This window comes from Emydura macquarii, unplaced genomic scaffold (assembly GCF_026122565.2).
Source record: "Emydura macquarii macquarii isolate MOO-44397 ecotype Brisbane River unplaced genomic scaffold, CSIRO-AGI_Emac_v2 contig_67, whole genome shotgun sequence".
Taxonomy (NCBI): domain Eukaryota; kingdom Metazoa; phylum Chordata; order Testudines; family Chelidae; genus Emydura; species Emydura macquarii.
Genome location: NW_027130204.1, coordinates 7,378,793 through 7,399,140, shown reverse-complemented (window position 1 = coordinate 7,399,140; position 20,348 = coordinate 7,378,793). Strand labels below are relative to the sequence as shown.

The 20,348-nt window shown below is 43.6% G+C and overlaps 1 long non-coding RNA gene across 1 annotated transcript in view; it reads left to right on the top strand.

Moving 5' to 3' along the window:
- The window catches only part of LOC137147268 (uncharacterized), a 37,118-nt gene extending 17,657 nt beyond the window's left edge, over window positions 1-19,461 (top strand). Inside the window, exons 3-4 of the long non-coding RNA XR_010918173.1 lie at window positions 17,493-17,610; window positions 18,466-19,461. This is a non-coding gene — a long non-coding RNA (uncharacterized lncRNA). The remainder of the gene's footprint in view (window positions 1-17,492; window positions 17,611-18,465) is intronic.
- Window positions 19,462-20,348: the final 887 nt, after the last annotated feature.

The following is a 20,348-nucleotide window of genomic DNA, read 5'->3' as shown; positions in this document are numbered from 1 at the left end:
GCATAAGCAAATCTACCCTGACAAAGGCCTGTGGGGAATAGCTGCTAGATATACTAAAGGGGGAAGGTCTATTTACCATCTCAGTTCACTCCTATCATCTTTCTTCTGTTGACAGGAATATGAGCTTGCATCTCTGTCTAATTACAGGAGCTTCCCCAAGGCATGGTGTGCAGACCATGCTCTGTCACAGCACTTGGGTGTGAAAGATTAGAGAGTCTTAGCATATTCTCTTCAAAGTGTCACACTTGTTAACCTTTGTCGTCTTATGATAAAAGCCCAGTTTGGTGACAGGGCTAATTATTAGGACAGGTTGGAAAGGAACAGATATGTTTTACCAAAAGAGTAGAGGTCTTGAAATTTTGTCTTTGGCCTGATGCAGGAGACCTTGTTTTTGTTTAGTTTTTTGTTTTGTTTGCAACATATTTTGAGAGTGACCCACTCACAAGCTCTTACAGGGCACTGAGTCAGGCAAGTGTAGGTGTAGTCCTATGACCAATGAGTGTAGAAAAATGTATGCCCATAAGAGGCAGAGTTAAGACAGGGTGTGTGGGTGCAAGCATGTGTGTGCACAACCTTCATTTGGGCACACTGTGACTTTGAGTTTCTAACAAAGCTGTACGGAGAACAGGACTCTTCTCCCCTCCCCCTCCCCAAAAAAATGATCCACAGATGAATTTTGTACTATCTAATAGTTTCCTTCATTCTGATTTGTGTTGCTAGAATGCTCTTGAGCTACCTCACCTTCAAGTTAGGGGTGTGTGTGTGTTGTGGGAACATGTATATCTTGAAACCCAAAATATTTTCAGCCACATTGCACAAACACTTTTCAGTAACCCTGTGATTCTATTGTTGCCCTTTTGTATGTTTGGAGTTTGACTGTAAGATCTTCAGAGTGGGGATTTGACTTGTGCCATTTATTTCTAGGGCAGTGTTCCCTCTGGCTGCTGTAAAATAATCAACAGGTGTATATCATCTAGTCTGCCTCACATCTGTATTTGTATTAGCTGTGTGTAAATGGCAGCTGTTGTCTGCTGAAGAGTTATTGATGTTAATATGCTCCCCAGCAGATGCAAGTGTTTCATACCTAATAATGAAATGTTTTGATTAAAATTACTTTACACCAGGGGATTCTAGAAGAGCATGTAATCATAGGACCAAGAGAATTTTGGGTGAAAATATTACATATGTAAGCCAATAAATAAAATACCAATTAAAAGAGAACCTACCAGCTAACAAAATGATGAGGTATCAAAAGAGGCCTGAACTGCATGCAGTTTAAAGGGTATAATTGGACATGAATGCTTTCAGAGATGCTGTAAAGTTTTATTACTGCTTCAGTAACATCTCCCCGCCCTGCCCAATATCTGACTAAAATAGCTGAGTAATGTGGTGGTGGTGAGGGCAATAGCAATTCCTCTAAGTAAATAACTCCTTGGTGAAGTGTGCACCCTACCAGTGTGGCCATCTCACTACTTCACCTCTCTTCAGTTATTCCAACTTTAATGAATAAAAACATAAAAACAACCATACCGTATCAGACCACTGGTCCATCTAGCCCAGAATCCGGTCTTCCAGTAGTGGCTAATACCAGATGCTTCAAAGGGAAGGAACAGAAAAGGGCAACCTTCAAGTGATCTATTTCCCTGTTGTCCAGTCCCAGCATTTGACTCTCAAAGGCCTAGGGACACCCAGAGCATGAGGTTGCATCCCTGACCATCTTGGCTAATAGTCGTTGATGGGCCTATCCTCTATGAACTTATCCAATTCTTTTTTTAATCCAGTTATACTTTTGGCCTTCAAAACATCCCCTGGCAGTGAGTTCCACAGGTAGACTCTGCATTGTGTGAAGAAATACTTCCTTTTGTTTTTTTTAAACTGCTGCCTATTAATTTCATTGGGTAAAACCTGGTCCTTGTGGTATGTGAAGGAGTAAATAATGCTTTTCTATTCCCTTTCTCTGTACCATTCATGATTTTATAGATCTCTATTTTATCTCCTTTGAGTCATCTTTTTTCCATTCTGAACAGTCCCAGTTTTAATCTCTCCTCATACAGAAGCTGTTCTATACCCCTAATAACTTTTATTGCCCTTCTTTGCACTTTTTTCCATTTCTAAAAGTTTTTTGAGATGGGGTGACCAGAATGGCACACAGTATTCCAGGTGTGGGCGTACCATTGATTTAGATAGAAAAATATCAGAATGCTGCTGTCTTATTATCTCTCCCTTTCCTAATGGTTCCTAACCTTCTGTTAGCTTTTTGACTGTGGCTGCACATTGAATGGTTGTTTTTCAACTATCCACAATGACTCTAATATCTTTCATAAGTGATAAAAGCTAGTTTAAACCCCATCATTGTATATGAATAGCTGGGAATATGTTTTCCAGTGTGCATTTCTTTGCATTTACCAATATTGAATTTCATCTGCTATTCTGTTGCTAGTAACCCAGTTTTGTGAGATACAGTAGAACCTCAGAGCTACAAACACCAGAGTTACGAACTGACCAGTCAAAACCACACACCTTATTTGAAGCCAGAAGTACAAAATCAGGCAGCTGCAGAGAAGAAAAGAAGACAAGCAAATACTATACAATACTGTGCTTAAATGTAAACTACTAAAGAAAAGGAAAATGGCATTTTTTTCTGCATGATAATGTTTCAAAGCAGTATTAAGTTAATGTTCAGTTATAAACTTTTGAAAGAACAACCACAACATTTTGTTCTGTTACAACATTTCAGAGTTACGAACAACCTCCATTCCTGAGGTGTTTAACTCTGAGGGTCTATTGTACCTTTGTAACAATTAAGTCCAAAGCTGACTGCAATCTTCAATAACTTTGTATCATCTTCAGACTTTGCCACCTCACATTACTTTTTCCAAATCATTTATGAATATATTCAACAGCACTGTTCCCTGTGCTGAGGGATACCATTATTTATCTCTCTCCATTGTGAAAACTGACCATTTATTCCTATCCTTTGTTTCCTGGTTTTTAACCAGTTAATGATCCCTGAGAGGCTCTTCCCTTTTATCCCATGACTGCTTACTTTGCTTAAGAGCCTTTGAGATGAGAGACCTTGTCAAAAGCTTGCTGAAAGTCCAAGTACACTATGTCCACTGGTTTACCCTTGTTAACATGTTTATTTGACCCTGCTCAAAGAATTCTAATAGATTGGTGAGGCATGATTTCCCTTTACAAAAACCATGTTGACTCTTCCCCAACAAATTGTGTTCATCCATGTGCCTGATGATTCCGTTCTTTACTATAGTTTCAACCAGTCTGCCTGGTACTGAAGTTAGGTTTACCAGCCTGTAATTGCCAGGATCACCTCTGAAGCCTTTTTAAATAATAATAATTTAAAACAAACAAACAAAAACTTCATGTTAGCTAGCCTCTAGTCATCTGGTACAGAAGCTGATTTAAATGATAGGTTACATGCTATAGTAAGTAGTTCTGCAATTTCCTATTTGAGTTCCTTCAGAACTCTTGGGTGAATACAATCTGGTCCTGGTGACTTATTGCTATTTAATGTATCAGTTTTTTTCCAAAACCTTCTCTATTGACAACTCCAATCTGGGACAGTTGCTCACATTTGTTACCTAAATAGAATGACTTAGGCATGGGAATCTCCCTCACATCATCTGCAGTGAAGACTGATGCAAATAGTTCATTTAGCTTCTCCAGAATGACCTTCTCTTCCTTGAGTGCTTCTTTAGCACTTGAGTTGTCCAGTGGTCCCACAGATTTTGGCAGGCTTCCTGTTTCTGATTAACTTAAATTTTTTTATTTTTTTGCTGTTGCTCTTCAAATTTTCTTTTTTGGCCTGTCTAATTATGTTTTTACATAAACTCTGGAAAGTCTCCTTTCTATTTTTCCTCAGTAGGATTTGGATAATTTTTTTAAAAGATGCCTTTTTGCATCTAACCACTTTTTACTCTGTTTAGCCATGATGGCATTTTTGATCCTCTTACTCTTTTTGATTTAGGGTATACATTTAATTTAAGCCTCTATGGTGATTTTTAAAAAGTTTCCATGCAGTTTGCAGGCCTTTCACTCTTGTGATTGTTCCTTTTAATTTCTGTTTAACTAGCTTCCCTTATTTTTTGTATATTTCCTCTTTTTCTGAAGTTAAATGCTACTGTGATGGGCTTCTTTGGTATTCTGTCTCCGCCCCCACCCCCAAAAGGTTGTTTAAATTTAAGTATATTATGGGTGCTACCACTGAGTAGTTCAGGTATAATCACCTCTTTGGACCAGATCCTATGTTCCACTTAAGACTAAATCAGGAAATATACTCCCCATTTCCCCCCGCCCCCCCCCCCCCCCCCCCCCCCCCCGCCCAAGAAGCAGCCATTAATAGTGTACAGAAACTTTTATTTCTGCATCCCATCCTGAGGTGACCTGTACCCAGTCAATATGAGGATAGTTGAAATCCCCCATTATTTTTGAGTTTTCTATTTTTATAGCCTCTGTAATTTTTCTGAGCATTTCAGTCATGGTCACCATCACCATCCTGGTTGGGTGATTTGGTAGTATATTACTACTGCTATACTTTTATTATTCAAGAATGGAATTTCTATCCACAGAGATTCGATGGTACAGTTTGATTCAGTTAAGATTTTTTTACTATATTTGACAGTCTGCTTTCTTTCACAAATAGTGCCACTCCCCCACCAACATGACCTGTCATTCTTGTATATTTTGTATCCTAATATTAGTGTCCCATTGACTGTCATGATTCCATCAGGTTTCTGGGATGCCTTTACTTATTCTATCAATATCCTCATTTAATACCAGGCACTCAGGTTCATCCATCTTAGTATTTAGACTTCTAGCATTTGTATAAAAGTACTTACAATGTTTTCAATATTTACTTGTCTGCCTTCATGTGATGTAATTGAATGGGACTTTTTTTTTTGTCATTTGACTGTTTCTCTTCAGTTCCTACCTGTATTTTATCAACTCCTATCCTCTCCTCTTGACTGGGTTATAGAATATCCCCTTTAATAAATCCTGCCTTAAGGAATGTCTGAGTTCGAACAGTATGCTTCTCTGCCCCGTTGGCTTTCCCCCATTCCTTAGTTTAAAAACTTTTTTCTAAGATTTTAATTCTATAGGTCAGTGACCTGTTTCCATTTTCGTTTAAGTGGAGCCCATTCTTCCTGCATAGGTACCTCCTTTCCCAAAATATTCCCCAGTTCCAAGTAAACCTAAAAACCACCTCCCTACACCATTGTCTCATCCACACATTGAGACCCTGCAGTTCTGCCTGTCTGACTGGCCCTGCACATGAAACAGGCGGCATTTGTTCAAAGTTACTAAGGGCAACTTGCATGCAGTGTAGTTGTAACCATGTTGGTCCCAGGATATTAGCGAGAGACTTCAATCACCCTGACATCTGCTGGAAGAGCAATACAGCAGAGCACAAACAATCCAGGAAGTTTTTGGAGAGTGTCGCAGACAATTTCCTGGTGCAAGTGCTGGAGCAACCAACTAGGGGCCGTGCTTTTCTTGACCTGCTGCTCACAAACAGGGAAGATTTGGTAGGGGAAGTACAAGTGGGTGGCAACCTAGGCAGCAATGACCATGAGATGGTCAAGTTCAGGATCCTGACACAAGGAAGAAAGGAGAGCAGCAGGATACGGACCATGGACTTCAGAAAAGCGGACTTTGACTCCCTCAGGGAACTGATGGGCAGGATTCCCTGGGAGGCTAATATGAGGGGGAAAGGAACCCAAGAGAGCTGGCTGTATTTTAAAGAGACCTTATTGAGGGCACAAGAGCAAACCATCCCGATGTGCAGAAAGAATAGCAAATATGGTAGGCGTCCAGCTTGGCTTAACAAAGATGTCCTTGGCGAACTTAAACACAAAAAAGAAGCTTACAAGAAGTGGAAGCTTGGTCAGATGACTAGGGAGGATTATATAAACACTGCTCGAATGTGCAGGAATGAAATCAGGAAGGCCAAAGCACAATTGGAGTTGCAGCTAGCAAGGGACGTGAAAGGGAACAAGAAGGGTTTCTACAGGCATGTTGCCAACAAGAGGAAGATTAGGAAAGTGTGGGCCCCTTAGAGAATGAGGGAGGCGACCTAGTGACGGAGGATGTGGAGAAAGCTGAGGTACTCAATGCCTTTTTTGCCTCTGTCTTCACAGACAAGATCAGCACCCAGACTGCTGCACTGGGTGGCACAGAATGGGAAGGAGGCGAACATCCCGCAGTGCTGAAGGAACGGGTCCAAGACTATTTAGAAGGATTGGACATTCACAAGTCCCTGGGGCCGGATGCAATGCACCCGAGGGTGCTGAGGGAGTTGGCTGAGGTGATTTCAGAGCCATTGGCTATTATCTTTGAAAGCTCGTGGGAACAGGGGGAGGTCCTTGAGGACTGGAAAAAAGCAAATATAGTGTCCATCTTCAAAAAAGGGAGGAAAGAGGATCCAGGGAACTACAGACCGGTCAGCCTCACCTCAATCCCTGGAAAAATCATGGAGCAGGTCCTTAAGAAATCCATTTTAAGGCACTTGGAGGAGAGGAAGGTGATCAGGAACAGTCAACACGGATTCACTAAGGGAAAGTGATGCCTGGCCAACCTGATTGCTTTCTATGATGAGGTGACTGGCTCTGTGGATGTAGGGAAGGCGGTGGATGTGATATACCTTGACTTTAGCAAAGCTTTTGATACTGTCTCACACAGTATTCTTATCAGCAAGTTAAAGAAGTATGTGTTGGATGAATGGACTATAAAATGGATAGAGAACTGGCTAGAGCATAGGGCTCAACGAGTAGTGATCAATGGCTCCATGTCTAGCTGGCAACTGGTCACAAGCGGAGTGCCCCAGGGGTCGGTCCTGGGGCCGGTTTTGTTCAACATCTTTATTAATGATCTGGAGGATGGGGTAGATTGCACCCTCAGCAAGTTTGCGGACGACACTAAGCTGGGGGGAGTGGTAGATACCCTGGAGGGTAGGGATAGGATACAGAGTGACCTAAACAAACTGGAGGATTGGGCCAAAAGAAATCTAATGAGGTTCAACAAGGACAAGTGCAGAGTCCTCCACTTAGGAAGGAAGAATCCCATGCACAGCTATAGACTGGGGACCGACGAGCTGGGCAGCAGCTCTGCAGAAAAGGACCGGGGGGTAACAGTGGATAAAAAGCTGGATATGAGTCAGCAGTGTGCCCTGGTTGTCAAGAAGGCTAATGGCATATTGGGCTGCATTAGGAGGGGCATTGCCAGCAGGTCACGGGAAGTGATTATTCCCCTCCATTCGGCATTGGTGAGGCCGCATTTAGAATATTGTGTCCAGTTTTGGGCCCCCCACTACAAAAAGGATGTGGACAAGTTAGAGAGAGTGCAGCGGAGGGCAACCAAAATGATTAGGGGGCTGGAGCACAGGACTTATGAGGAGAGGCTGAGGGAACTGGGCTTGTTTAGTCTGCAAAAGAGAAGATTGAGGGGGGATTTGATAGCGGCCTTTAACTACCTGAAAGGGGATTCCAGGGAGGATGGGGCTAGGCTGTTCTCAGTGGTGGCAGATACAGAACAAGGAGCAACGGTCTCAAGTTGCAGGGCAGGAGGTCTAGGTTGGACATTAGGAAAACGTTTTTCACTAGGAGGGTGGTGAAGCACTGGAATGGGTTACCTAGGGAGGTGGTGGAATCTCCATCCTTAGAGGTTTTTAAGCTGAGGCTTGACAAAGCCCTGGCTGGGATGACATAGCTGAGGTTAGCCCTGCTTTGAGCAGGGAGTTGGACTAGATGACCTCCTGAGGTCCCTTCCAACTCTAATATTCTATGATTCTATGAAACAAGGGCAACTTGCACAGTCAATGTCCATGTGAGTCATTGAGTGACCAAACTTTTAGTACTTGAGAATGTTGACATTCAGTAAAGACAAGTGGAAAAGTACTGCACTCAGTAAGGAAATGAGATGAAGAAATACAAAATGAGGAATAACTGATGAGGCAGTAATACTGAAGGAAAGGATCTAGGGGGTCATAGTGGATCACAAATTGAATGAGTCAACAGTGTGGTGCTGTCTTGAAAATGGCTTGTCACCTGAATGTCTCTTCAGAACATAAATCGCTTTTCAGAGTTGTTTAGTGGCTAGACTAAAGGATTGGGAGTTGGGATGTTTGATCTCATCCCAGCTCTACCACCGAGCCGATGTCTGATATCGGGCAAGTCAGTTAGTTGATATAGCAGGGTGTGAAAGCCAGGCCATAAAAGTATGGAGCCCAAAAGATCTGTATTGTACAGTTGCAGAAAGCACCGACCTAAGGAGAGACCTAGAAATCCTCAGCTGTGGGGGGAAAAAAATTTCCCGTTTATGTGGGACCACTGATCAAAATGCAACTTGTTTCAGGTGCATCTAGGTAGCTGCCTGTGGCCAATTCACCATTGTATTAGGTGGCCTCTGATGAGGAAAATAACATTCCTTCCTTCCTTTCTTAGCAAAATTTTTCACCTGAAGCCTCTTTGAAACCCCCTGTCCTTTGACCCTGTGTGGGACTTTGCCTATCAGCCATGGAGAAACACTCACTTGTAGAAACAGGAAAATTTTGCTCTTGGAGATAGTCCTGGGAACTGGGCAAAATATCTCTTCTCAGGTTAATCTTTAGAGCAAGAACAAGACCTGGTAGTTCATAGAATTCAACGTATTTCCAGTTGGGCTAAGTATCCGAGCTTAGGCCTCTGCTGTATCCTCTATGGTATGGCCATGCTTGGAGGTAGGCCTGAGTGATTTCAGCTTCACTGTCTGCAAAAGCAGCTTCGGCTTGGTGTCTTTGGAGCGTGTACAGAGCTGAGATTTCATGGTAAGGCACACTTGCATGTGTCTAATACCACTGTCTAAAAGGGATCTGGTTTTATACCAGAAATTTATTTGGCAAAGTTACATGGGGAAATATTGTGCAAAGGGAAAGCTTTTGATTATGTTGAGTGATAGCAATCACAAAGTGCTACAAATGGGGTTACAGGTAAGAAACCTATGTGATGAGAGGTTTACTTGTGAATCTCTGAAATTGTCCTCAGTGAATTAATTAAACCTTTTGAAAGGTTCTATAGTGCTATAAATGCATCCTCCTTTTTTTTTTTTTTTTTTTTTTTTTTTTTAAATCCACAGAACAAGCAGTGACAGCGCAACCTTCACCTACGTTATCTTAGCTACTGTGTCTTGTTCCAGTGGGTTCACTCACATCTAGGGGGTGACAGGGTAGCTCAGTATCTGTTCAATCCTTGGTCTGTCTTCTGTGAGCCCCAAAATGTGTGCCAAATATACCAGGGGTTTTTGTGATGTGGACAGTTGTCCTCAGGAACTGGACTGAGATCCACAAACTCCCTTCCAGATTAAAAGGTTATTCAGTTGCTACTGAAGTTGGATGGATTCACAGTAGAGCCGAGAAGTGAAAATGTCTGTCTTACTGCTGATCTCCCCCACCCCAGCTGTCCAGTCCCATGTGTTTGGGGTTTATTAGGCTCCATGTCTAACTGGGCACCTCATTGTGGGCTAGTTCTTTTCAGAGATGAAATGCAAATATGGTTTACATGCAGTCTTGCTGTCTTTTGAGAAGCTATAAATAAACATAAAACTCTGCTCCAGGACCTGCTGAGAAACCCTTCCAATGACTGATGTAGAGAACATCTTCAGGACTGTGTTTTCTGCTAGTGCTTGGATTGGTATAATTCATTGAATTACTTTGTATAAATGTGAGTACTGTCTCTTCAAACAAAGAAATCTGTCTCCATTGTAGCCAATTATCTCGTATCTTTTTTTTTTTTTTCTTTTTTCCCCCCCTTTCCCATTCTAAACTATGGGCACCATAGTCAGAACATGATCTTGCACTGGTCTGAAAGGCATGCTAGGACACAGGGCTGCCCTGTTGAAGCAGGATAATCCCTCAGATTTCAGGATAGGTGATGCCTTATATAATAGCAAACTGCCAGGTCTGCTCTAGTTAAGGTTAAGATCAGTTTCTGTTTAAAGCTTGACTCTAAGTGCTCTATAATCCCTACAGTTACTTGGATTGCCTTGAAATTTGGTATGCCTCATAAACAGATCATCATCTGACCTGGCTATTTTATTTGAATAAGAACTCTCTGGCTTTTTCTCTTCCACTACCTAGTTGCTTCATTACCTCACTTTGCTGCTCTCCCAGCCAAGTGTAGCCTGCAGCTCATCATTCAAGCCTCCTGTCCAAGGCTTGAGCACTTTGGGTGGTATTATGCTGGGAGAAGTAGATTCTCAAGCAGATGGGAGCCAAGCCTTCTTTGGGCTTTCTTGGTCACAACCAACACTTTGAAATTTACCATTATGTATTTGCTGGTAGCAATCAAGATCTGATTTACACCAGATGCTGTAAAGACCGCCTTGCCGCAAAGCTTCCTTAGTGTGTGGTGTGTGGTTTGAAAAGCATAGTGGAAAACATAAACAAAGGGGAAACAAGGTTACAATGCAATGAGCAAGCATTGTACTTTCAGCTGTAGTTTTCTGTGTTCCTAGTTATGGTTAGCTGGTAGCTTTTTGGAGCCATTGCAGTGAAGTTGAGTCTAAGGAGGTGTGACCCATCCTGTACCCAGGGCAGCCACCTGATAATGCCAAGGTCAGGGCAGGCTGTAAAAAGAGCAGATTCTCCCAGCACTGGTGGGTGACACTGAAGTCAGGCTTCCCAACCAGCTGCAAACTGTGCTTCTGATTCCCCACAGAAACTAGTACACAAATACACACAGCCCCCTTTACTGCATTTCAGCTTCTGGCTCCCAAATCAGCACTGGGTCCAGTAAAGAGACCAGTTATTTAAACTCTATGCAAAGGTTCCCTCTGACCCCAAGGAGTCAGCCACAGTACCAGATCAATATAAGTTTGGATCTTACCTAAAATACCATGCTGCCAGCCAATCCTTTAGTAACTAAAACTAATGGTTTATTTCTTTTTTACAATAAACCTTAAGAGAAATGTTAAAGGCTTAAAGCAATTAGATACATACAAATGATAGAAACCTGATGTATATAGGCTTTCAAGGAGAATTGTGGAGTTGCAGGCTTGTACAGTTCCTCTAGTATACATCCAGTACCTGGATGGGTCTTAGTCCTTCAGTTCAGTTGCAAGTGAATTGATCCAGAGGTAGGTAAGAGAATTACTGGAACCAATGTGTTCCAGCTAACTTTCATGCAATGTCCTGTGCTTAATATGCAGTTTTTCTTCACCAACAGATAAAAACAGTATAAGAATTTAATTCGAATTAGTGTCAATGTAGACACAATAGGACTTAATTTGAATTAATTGACCTCCGGAAGTATCCCATAATGCCCTATTTTAAAGTCCCCTCCCCTCAAGCAGCCCTGGGAAGATTTGAATCTTCATTTCCTATGCTTGCTGCCAGCGTGGAGAAAGCTTTCCCACTGTTATCAGCATGGCTACTGCAAAGCCCAAATGTGCTCCAGCATGAGTCGAGCAGAGGTCTTAGACCTCATCGGGCTGTGCGGGGAAGAGTCAGTTCTGGCTCAGCTCCAACCCAGGAAAAGGAATCTGGAAATTTATGGGAAGATATCCCAGGGCATGCTGGAGAAGAGACACAAGACGAACACTCAGCAGTGTGGAGTGAAGATCAAGGAGCTGCGCCAGACGTATCAGAAAGCCAGGGAAGCTAACAGCCGCTCTGGCTCCTCCCAAAACATGCAGGCTCTATGATGAGGTGCATGCTATTCTGTGGGGTGATCCCACCACGATGCCTCCCCACAGCATCAATACCTCTGCTTGTTCACAGTCCATGAACAATGAGGAGGATTCCGTGGACGAGGAAGCTGTGGAAAGCAGGGAGCATGAGACCGGGGTGTCCATTCTCCAAGAAACCCAGGATTTATTCTTGACCCCAGAGCAGTCCACCAGCACACGGGACAGCACAAATGATCCTGTGGAAGGCACATCTGGTGAGTTTTTCTCTTATTAGCATTTCTGTCCTTGTACATTGGGTGAGGGGGATCTTGGGCGTTTCGTTGCCTGTACTGGGTGGTAACCCAGGGCTCATTTGATTTGTGTTGAGAAACGCTACATTTCTCATCAGTTATCACCTGAGAAATTTACTGTATGTAATCTGTTATCCCTCCCTCACCTGGAAAAACTTTTCAGGGGAAGGCTGTCATGTTCCTCCCCCCAATGCAGGAATCTTCTCTGCACTCAAGGTAGCCAGCGTCATGGCTTCTTGTGTTTTTAAGCATTCCCCCCGCCCACACACACAACAAGCCTTACGCAGTTGGTCTCTGTAAGGGTTTGAAATCCGAGCTGAGATTTTCCCCTCCACCCAACAAGCCCTATGCAGCTGATCTCTGTAAGGGTTTGAAATACAAGCAGAGAGAGGAAATCATTTTAGCTACATTGTTTCATGGTCTAATTATTTACATAGTAACATTTGTATCACTTTCCTCACTATGCTAACTCTCACTCCCTTGTTTTTTCTTTCATTCTGTAGACCCCTTGGCAGTGTTCCGACCCTTAAGAAATGCTGCGGAAAGACTGTCTCAGATTAGAAAAAGGAAAAAAAGAAACAGATAACATGTTTCCTGAGCTCATGAACGCCTCAACATCTGCAGAGAGAGAGAGCAAAGAGCGTGGAGGCTGACCTTGTCCAAGAGCATGGACAGGGTCACGGACACACACACAAACAAATGCAGGAGACTGATCGCAGCACCATGCATGAGATGCTGCAACTCCTGCGGGACCAGTCAGACATGCTCTGGCATCTTGTGGACCTTCAGGAGCGGAGGCAGGACAGAGTCCTGCTGCAGCCCCTCCACAATGCTCCTGAAACCAGGGCTATATCACCCTCCACCTCTTCTGCCACCACAAGGTCTTGGAGGAAATTGTCCAGGATGCAGTACGTGCTCGCCACCACCCTACCCCTGAAGACAGTGAATGAACCCTCACCCTGCTCTTCCCCCATGACATGATGCAAAACTTTATTTTTTAACATTCATTCAAAAACGTTTTTAATGTGCTCTTGATCAGGAGGGATTTGTCGGGCACAGTGTCAAAGGGGGATTGGGGGGTGGGGGCAGGGGCAGGGATCATCAAAGACAAACACCATACTTGAACAGAAATCCCTCCTGCATCTCATTGCAGAACCTGGTTTTCAAAGCTTCTCTAATGCAAAGCGCTCCACGGTTAGCTCTTCGTGTAGTGCTGGCATCGGGCTGATCATAATTGACGGCCAGTCTTTCTGCCTCCACAGCCCAACCCTGGGAGAACCTCTCACCCTTCGCTTCACACACATTATGAAGAACACAGCAAGCAGATATCACAGAAGGGAGGTACTTCTCACTCATATCCAGCCTAGTGAGGAGACCCCTCCATCTACCCTTTAAATGCCCAAAGGCACATTCTACAACCATTCTGCAACTGCTTAACTTCTTAAAAGACTCCTTGTCACTGTCAAGGGGGCCAGTGTAGGGCTTCGTTAGCCAAGGGAGCAAGGGAAAAGCAGGCTTCCCCAGGATCACTATGGGCATTTCCACACCCCTGATGTCAATTTTTTTTGGTCAGGGAAGAAAGTGCCCACCTGCATCTTACAGAACAGCCTCGAGTTACGAAATATACAAGCGTCATGCACCTTCCCAGACCACCCCACATTGATGTCTGTGAAACGACCCCTATAATCCACAAGCCCCTGCAGACCATGGAAAAGTACTCTTTGCAGCTTATGTACTCGGGCGCCAGGTGTGCAGGTGCTAAGATGGGGATGTGCGTCCTATCAATGCCCCCCTCCGCCCCACAGTTCGGGAAGCCCATCATGGCAAACCCCTCCACTATGTCCTGCACATTTCCCAAAGTCACTAGCCTTCGTAGCAGAAATCTATCGATGGCCTTGCATACTTGAATCACGGCAGCTCCCACTGTAGATTTATCAACTCCAAATTGATTTCCAACCAAGCAGGCTAGGGTTGCCAGCTTCCAAAGAGTGATGGTGACTCTCTTCTCCACTGTCATGGCTTGTCTCAAGTGAGTGTTCACACGCTTCAGGGATGGTGACAGGGCCGAGCACAGTCCGAGGAAAGTTGCCTTTTGCATATGAAAGTTTTGCAGCCACTGCTTATCATCCTGCAGCTGCATAACTGTGCAGTCCCACTAGTCTATGCTTGTTTCCCCGTAACAGAACCTGCGGTCCACGGACTGCAGATGAAACGTTACAGCCTGCAGCCATTGGGAATTGTTCTGCTCAGTTGCCTGTAGCAGGGCAGCCATGGTGGCATAGGTGTGGTACCTGCTTCGCCTTCTTGCTCTATTTCTAAAGTACTCCATGATAAGCCGCATTGTATTTGTCACAATCAGAATTACAGTCCAGAGTTCAGCTGTCTCCATGTCTCTGCAGTAAGCCATATGAGACACGTGTCTGGGGATATGACGTAGCAGAGTTTCATATCTGCACATGTGACATTGCAGGAAACATGCTACCATAACAATAATGTTCAGTATGTCATGAGTGTGACCCTTCCGTGCCTCGGGCAGCCACCTGAGCATGCCAAGGTCAGGGCAGGCTGCAAAAGGAGAACAGATTCTCCCAGTGCTGGTGGGTGACACTGAATCCAGACTTCCCAACTAGCCACAAACTGTACTTCTGATTCCCCCAAACCGGTTATCAAGAAGCCAGTACACTAATGCACACAGCCCCTTTTACTGCATTCCAGTCTCCGGCACCCAATCAGCCACTAGGTCCAGTAGAGAGACCAGTTATTTAAACTCTGTGCTCTTTACTAAAAAGGTTCCCTCTGACCCCAAAGGGTCAGCCACAGTACCAGTTCAATATAAGTTTGGATCTTACCCAAAATATCACGCTGCCAGCCAATCCTTTAGAAACTAAAACTAAAGGTTTATTATAAAAAGAAAGAAAAAAACCATAAGAAAAATGTTAAAGGCTTAAAGTAATCAGATACATATAAATGATTAAAAGTCCATATACATAAAGTTTCTGGGAGAATTGTGGAGTTGCAGGCTTGTACCGTTCCTCTGGCATACATCCAGTATCTGGATGGGTTTTAGTCCTGCAGTTCAGTTGCAAGTGAATTGATCCATAGGTAGGTATGTATCTGTAGCTGAACAGGAAAAAAAACAAAATGGTTTCCCAGGCCACCGCCTTATATATCCCCTCGCCCTGCTGTCTTGTGGACCTTTACAGGAACCAAAATGGAGTCCAGAGTCACATGGGCCAGTCTTGGTGACTCATCAGGTATATCCCTGGCTTCTGCCCCTGGGCCCCTTGCACCTGTGAGTGTCTCAATGGGCCATTAAGCAGGCTATTGTTCTGCAGCCATCCTGTCTGAGATGCCACTCAGACAGTACAATTTGAAATCCTGATATACCAAACATATCTATAACTTCCATTACACATATAACACATGAACATAAGTATTATCATCTTACTTAGCACATTATAGCCTTTCTAACAGTACCTGACATGGCATATCTCACATGAATTATTATGATTTTGACACACTGATGTCAAACAATATACTAAATGCCCCCCTCACCAATCCAGCCAGCGTGACACCCCCAACCCGAGACTGGTGTAGAAGGGAGTAATCAGAGCTCCTGAATATACCTCAAGGACCCCCCGATCCAGCTAGCGTGATAATGAGCATTTCAAAAACAACTCATATGGCATACTTTGCATTAGACAATGCACAGTTACAGTACAAGTGAATATGAATGGTACACCATCACACTATAAGGATGTACATTGGGGTACAGTGTGTCACAATGTAATAGTTGCTATTTATGATTTTTTTTTGTGATTTCTGTGTATTAAACTTTAATACAAAGAGCTGGTTTACACCAGTATCTTAAACAATTCTCCTGCAAGAGGAAGCCGGACACAAGGTATAAGATAGTGGTTCAGATTCTTAAAGGTACTTAGGTCTTCTTGTGTTCAGCACTGCAACACCAAAGTCTTTTCAAAAGGGGTTTAGGAGCCTACATTGCACTGTCACTTTCTGGAAAAGATGTAAGCTCCTAAATCAGTTAGGCATTGCAGCACTCAGCCCAGCAATGTCTAAATACCTTTAAAAATCTGGGCCAGTTACCTCCTGTGTCTTACATACAATGCTCCTGTTAATACACCCCAGAATATTAGCTTTTTTGCAGCTACATCATGTTGACTCATATTCAATTTGTGATCCACTATAACTCCCAGATTTTAGCAGTACTACTATCTACCCAGTTATTCCCCATTTTGTAGTCATCAGTTTGATTTTTTTTTCCTTCCAAACTGAAGTACTCTGCACTTGTCATTACTGAATTTCATTTTGTTTAATTCAGACCAGTTCTCCAATTTGTCAAGGTCATTTTGAATTCTAATCCTGTCCTCCAAAGTGCTTCCAGCCCTGCCCAGCTTGGTGTTGTCTGCAAATTTTATGAGCATATCCTCCACTCCATTATCCAAGTCACTTAATGAAAATATTGAATAGTATCAGACCCAGGAATGACTCCTGCAGGGCTCCAAAAGATACGTCCTCGCAGTTGAGCATTGCTAACTACTCCGAGTATGGTCTTTCAACCAGTTGTGCATCTACCTTATAGTAATTTCATGTAGATACATTTTCCTAGTTTGCTTCTGAGACTGTCATGTGGGACCGTGTCAAAAATCTCACTAAAATTCTGTGAGTGTCCAGCGGATCAGGGGCTGGATGCTGCAGATGGACACTTGAGGAGGGATGAGGTCAGAGTGTGCCTATCTCTAATCTGTAGAGGGATATCTGAGCCTGTGTAGGCTGAGAGGGGAGTGTTTGTGGTGCCAGTGGCTGGTGGTATCCAGCAGTTGACCCTGGCAAGTACAGATAAGGCATCCTTATGCTAAGGATAGAACATAACGAGGCGCCTTGGTACCCCTGGGAAGCATCACTCACACTGGTCAATGGAGGGCACAAAGCACAGGTGTTAAGTGATGAGACCTAAGTGAGCCAAGCACCAAGACAAGGTTCTGGTCCTACAGACCTTGCAGTGTAGGTTGGGGAACAGGATGTGACAAAAACCAAGGAGCTGAACTAATATTTTAGAAACATCCTGGTTATTTCATTGTTTTTCTGTTGCCGTTAGATTGACAGCAGAGCTGAGTGAAACTCTTTAGCTGAATCTTTTTGGTGAAAAAGGCAGATTTGGCAACACCAGAATGTTTTGCAAGTTTGTCAGTTTCACCAAGTTGTTTAGGCCACAAACCTTTTTTTTAAAAAAAAAGAAAAACCTGAAAAAAAAAGTTATTTTACTCCTTTCCAAATGAAATGTTTGAAGTTTTTGGTTTGAAACAACTTTGTTCAGAAATCTTCAACTTTATTTTTTAAAAAACCCCAAAAGGCTTGAAATCCAAAACAAAATATTTCCCATTGAACAAAATGTTTAATTTAACCCCTAACAATTTCTTGATTCTTCAGTTCAGTGAAAACTTTGAAAATGTTCATTGTTGAGTTGACCTGAAACAACTGGATTTCTATTTTTTCTTTTTTCAGAATTGCTGGCCAATTGAAAAACCCTTTGTTCAAACAACTCTAATTGGTTCCTTTTCTGAAGAACTGCCAGGCCTCGTCTGCTTGGAAAGCCTCTAGCACATTGCGGGCACCAATAGTAGTAAGTACTATATCTGCATCTAGCTTGTTAGCAGTTGTGCTTATAAGACTGTTGGAAAAGTGTGTTTGCAGAAAGAAAAGGTGGAGACATGGTAGACTGGGCCAGGGAGGAGGTTCTGGGTGCAGGGGCTACACTGAAGAAGAGCTACAGATGAGTGAAAGAGGGCATTTAGATGTACTGCTTAGATGAGTGAAACTAAGAGAGGTAGGTACTAAATTATTCAGAGTCTTGAAAGCAAGAATGAGGAGACTCAAATCTGGGGAAGCCTGTGTCTACACTGTGTTTTAAAACCCACAGCAGTGAGTCTGGGTCTGCAGACCCGGATTTGTGCTACAGCGCTAAAAACAGCCATGTAGACGTTGCGGCTCAGGCTGGAGCTCAAACTCTGGAGCTTAGCCCCCTCCTTAAGCTTCAGAGTCGAAGGTGTTCAGACTAGGGCTGGAGCTGAGACAATTGTTTTTAGTGCCATAGCGCAGCCCCGTGAGCCTACTCTCTAGACCAGACTTGCTGTAGATCCTAGACTCGCTGCCACAGGTTTTAAAACTCAATGTAGTTGCTCCAAAATGGCATGTTGGAAGCAGCAGGCAAAGTGTTTCCAGAGACCAGTGTTTCTGCTCCAAGATCCAAGTGCTATAGAACAGAAACCTGTGATGGCATGGATAGAAACTGTGGCAGAGGCTATGTTCCTAAGGAGTGGTCTTGATCTCCTGGCCAGCAGTAGATGGGAAATTGCTTTATGGGGCCTCAGCAGCAAGGGATCTAAGTCTGTATATTACAAAAGAGGAACATCACCCAGCCAGCTGCATGTTCAGACACAATCCCCTCACCTACCAGAATCATTTCTGTCTTGTCTAGCTCACTTGCATGCGGCTCTGAACTTCAGTTAATCCAGAAACAGCAGAATCCAGGTTGACAGGAAACAGACATGGAGCTGTATTATGTGCACGCCAGAGACACTGCAGCCACAGAGACCAAGTTGATGCCCAGAGCCAAACTTTAGTTTTTCGGACTCTGCTCCTTATTTTAATCTTACTAGATATAATTCTGATACAGCTGTGAAACCATCACACTTTGTAGTTCCAGACTGTATTGGCAGGTAATGTTGTATAAACACACAGTACAGAGATGGGGGCAAAATAAGTATTAGCAGGTTAAGTTTAAAGCCACTGTGAATTAAGCTGTCTAACATCACTGGAATATGTAACTGACCATAAACTTGCTCTTGGTTCCACAACTTCCCCTTCCCCCTCCTTCCCCCATGAAATCTCCAGCTTTAATGCTAGGAGGGAAGTAGTGGTTCTTTCTTTAGCCAATATTAAATTGAGCCATGAGCTCAGTATATCTCTTCCAGCAGGGGACAAAGCTTTGTTACGGTATGAATATAATGTTTTTTTAAAGCGTCTGCATTGTTCCAGTTAAGTTACTATCTACTGCTTAATTTCAGCAATCAAGTGTGATTTGCTCATCAGTATGCATCTTCTAGTGTCCCCACAGTTCATAGAGTATAATTCCAAGTCTTGTGATGTATCTTAACACTTGGAGGTCTAATGAAGTGCCAACAAGTCGGTGATTATGATCAACTTGATGATTTCTTCAGTAAATTTTAATATTTTGTATTCAAGTTGCTTCCCCCATCATTGGGATAACATTCAGTTCATCTTAAGATTGTGGCTGAGAGGCTTGCTGCTGGTGACAAATAGTGGAGCAATTCTTTCCTTTTTGCTGAAAAAATTCGACCTGAACCACTGTGCCACCACACATACCTCTGGCCTTCTTGGGTGCCCTTTATTACTGGAATGCTGACCACCTAAGGGGGTGGGAGAGCCCGTGGGGAAAGGGGAGAAACATAGAGGTTTGATTGTGCTTGCTCAGGTGCATCTTTTTCCTTTGTAAGGGCAGACTTTCCCCTGCCTTATTCCTCGGTTGTTCTCTAGTGGTGTAAGTGACAGGCAACTCTGCCTAAGTAGGCAGGCTTTCAAGGAGGTGGAGAGATGGTTCCTCTTTACTGAGATCATTCTCAAACTCCTATAAATGACATCTAGTTGCCAGTGAGGGTGTTACCAGACTTGCCTGTCACCTTGGGGTATGCTCATTTATTAGGGCTAACTTCCTGGAAGGGGTGTATGTGTGTCTATTAATGTACTGCTTGTGTTACTTGTGTGTTCATATGGCTACAAGTCCCCTCCCAATGGAGCTATCCTGCAGGACCTAAGGTTTTCGGAGCTGGATTTCTCCAGCCCCAGATTCAAATAAACCTCCTCACAGATATACACACACACATTCCAGATTAACCAAGTGCATCTGAGCGGACCGGGCTATCAGCACTTTTAGCTGACCCCTTATGTCCCTGAACTCAGCAGGCTGGGTGACATAGCACTTTCAGTGGCCACCCTTATATTCCCCTTTGCACCGCACCAGAATAGAGCACACTTCTGAGCAGGCTGGGTCAAACAGCACTTTCAGCTGCCACCCTTATATGCCCCTGGACTCCATAGGCTAGGCAGAGCAGCACTTCTCAGCTGCCCCCTTTATATGCCCCTTTACACCACATCAGAAGAGAGTGCACTTCTGAGCAGGCTGGATCCAAACAGCACTTTCAGTTGCCCCCCTTATATGTCCCTGGACTCAATCAGGCTAGGCAGAGCAGCACTTCTCAGCTGCCTTCCCCCTCACTCTATAATTGTTCTAGCAGTAACCCCCTTGATGAGCAAACCCCATAGGATTTTGGGGCATTCCAT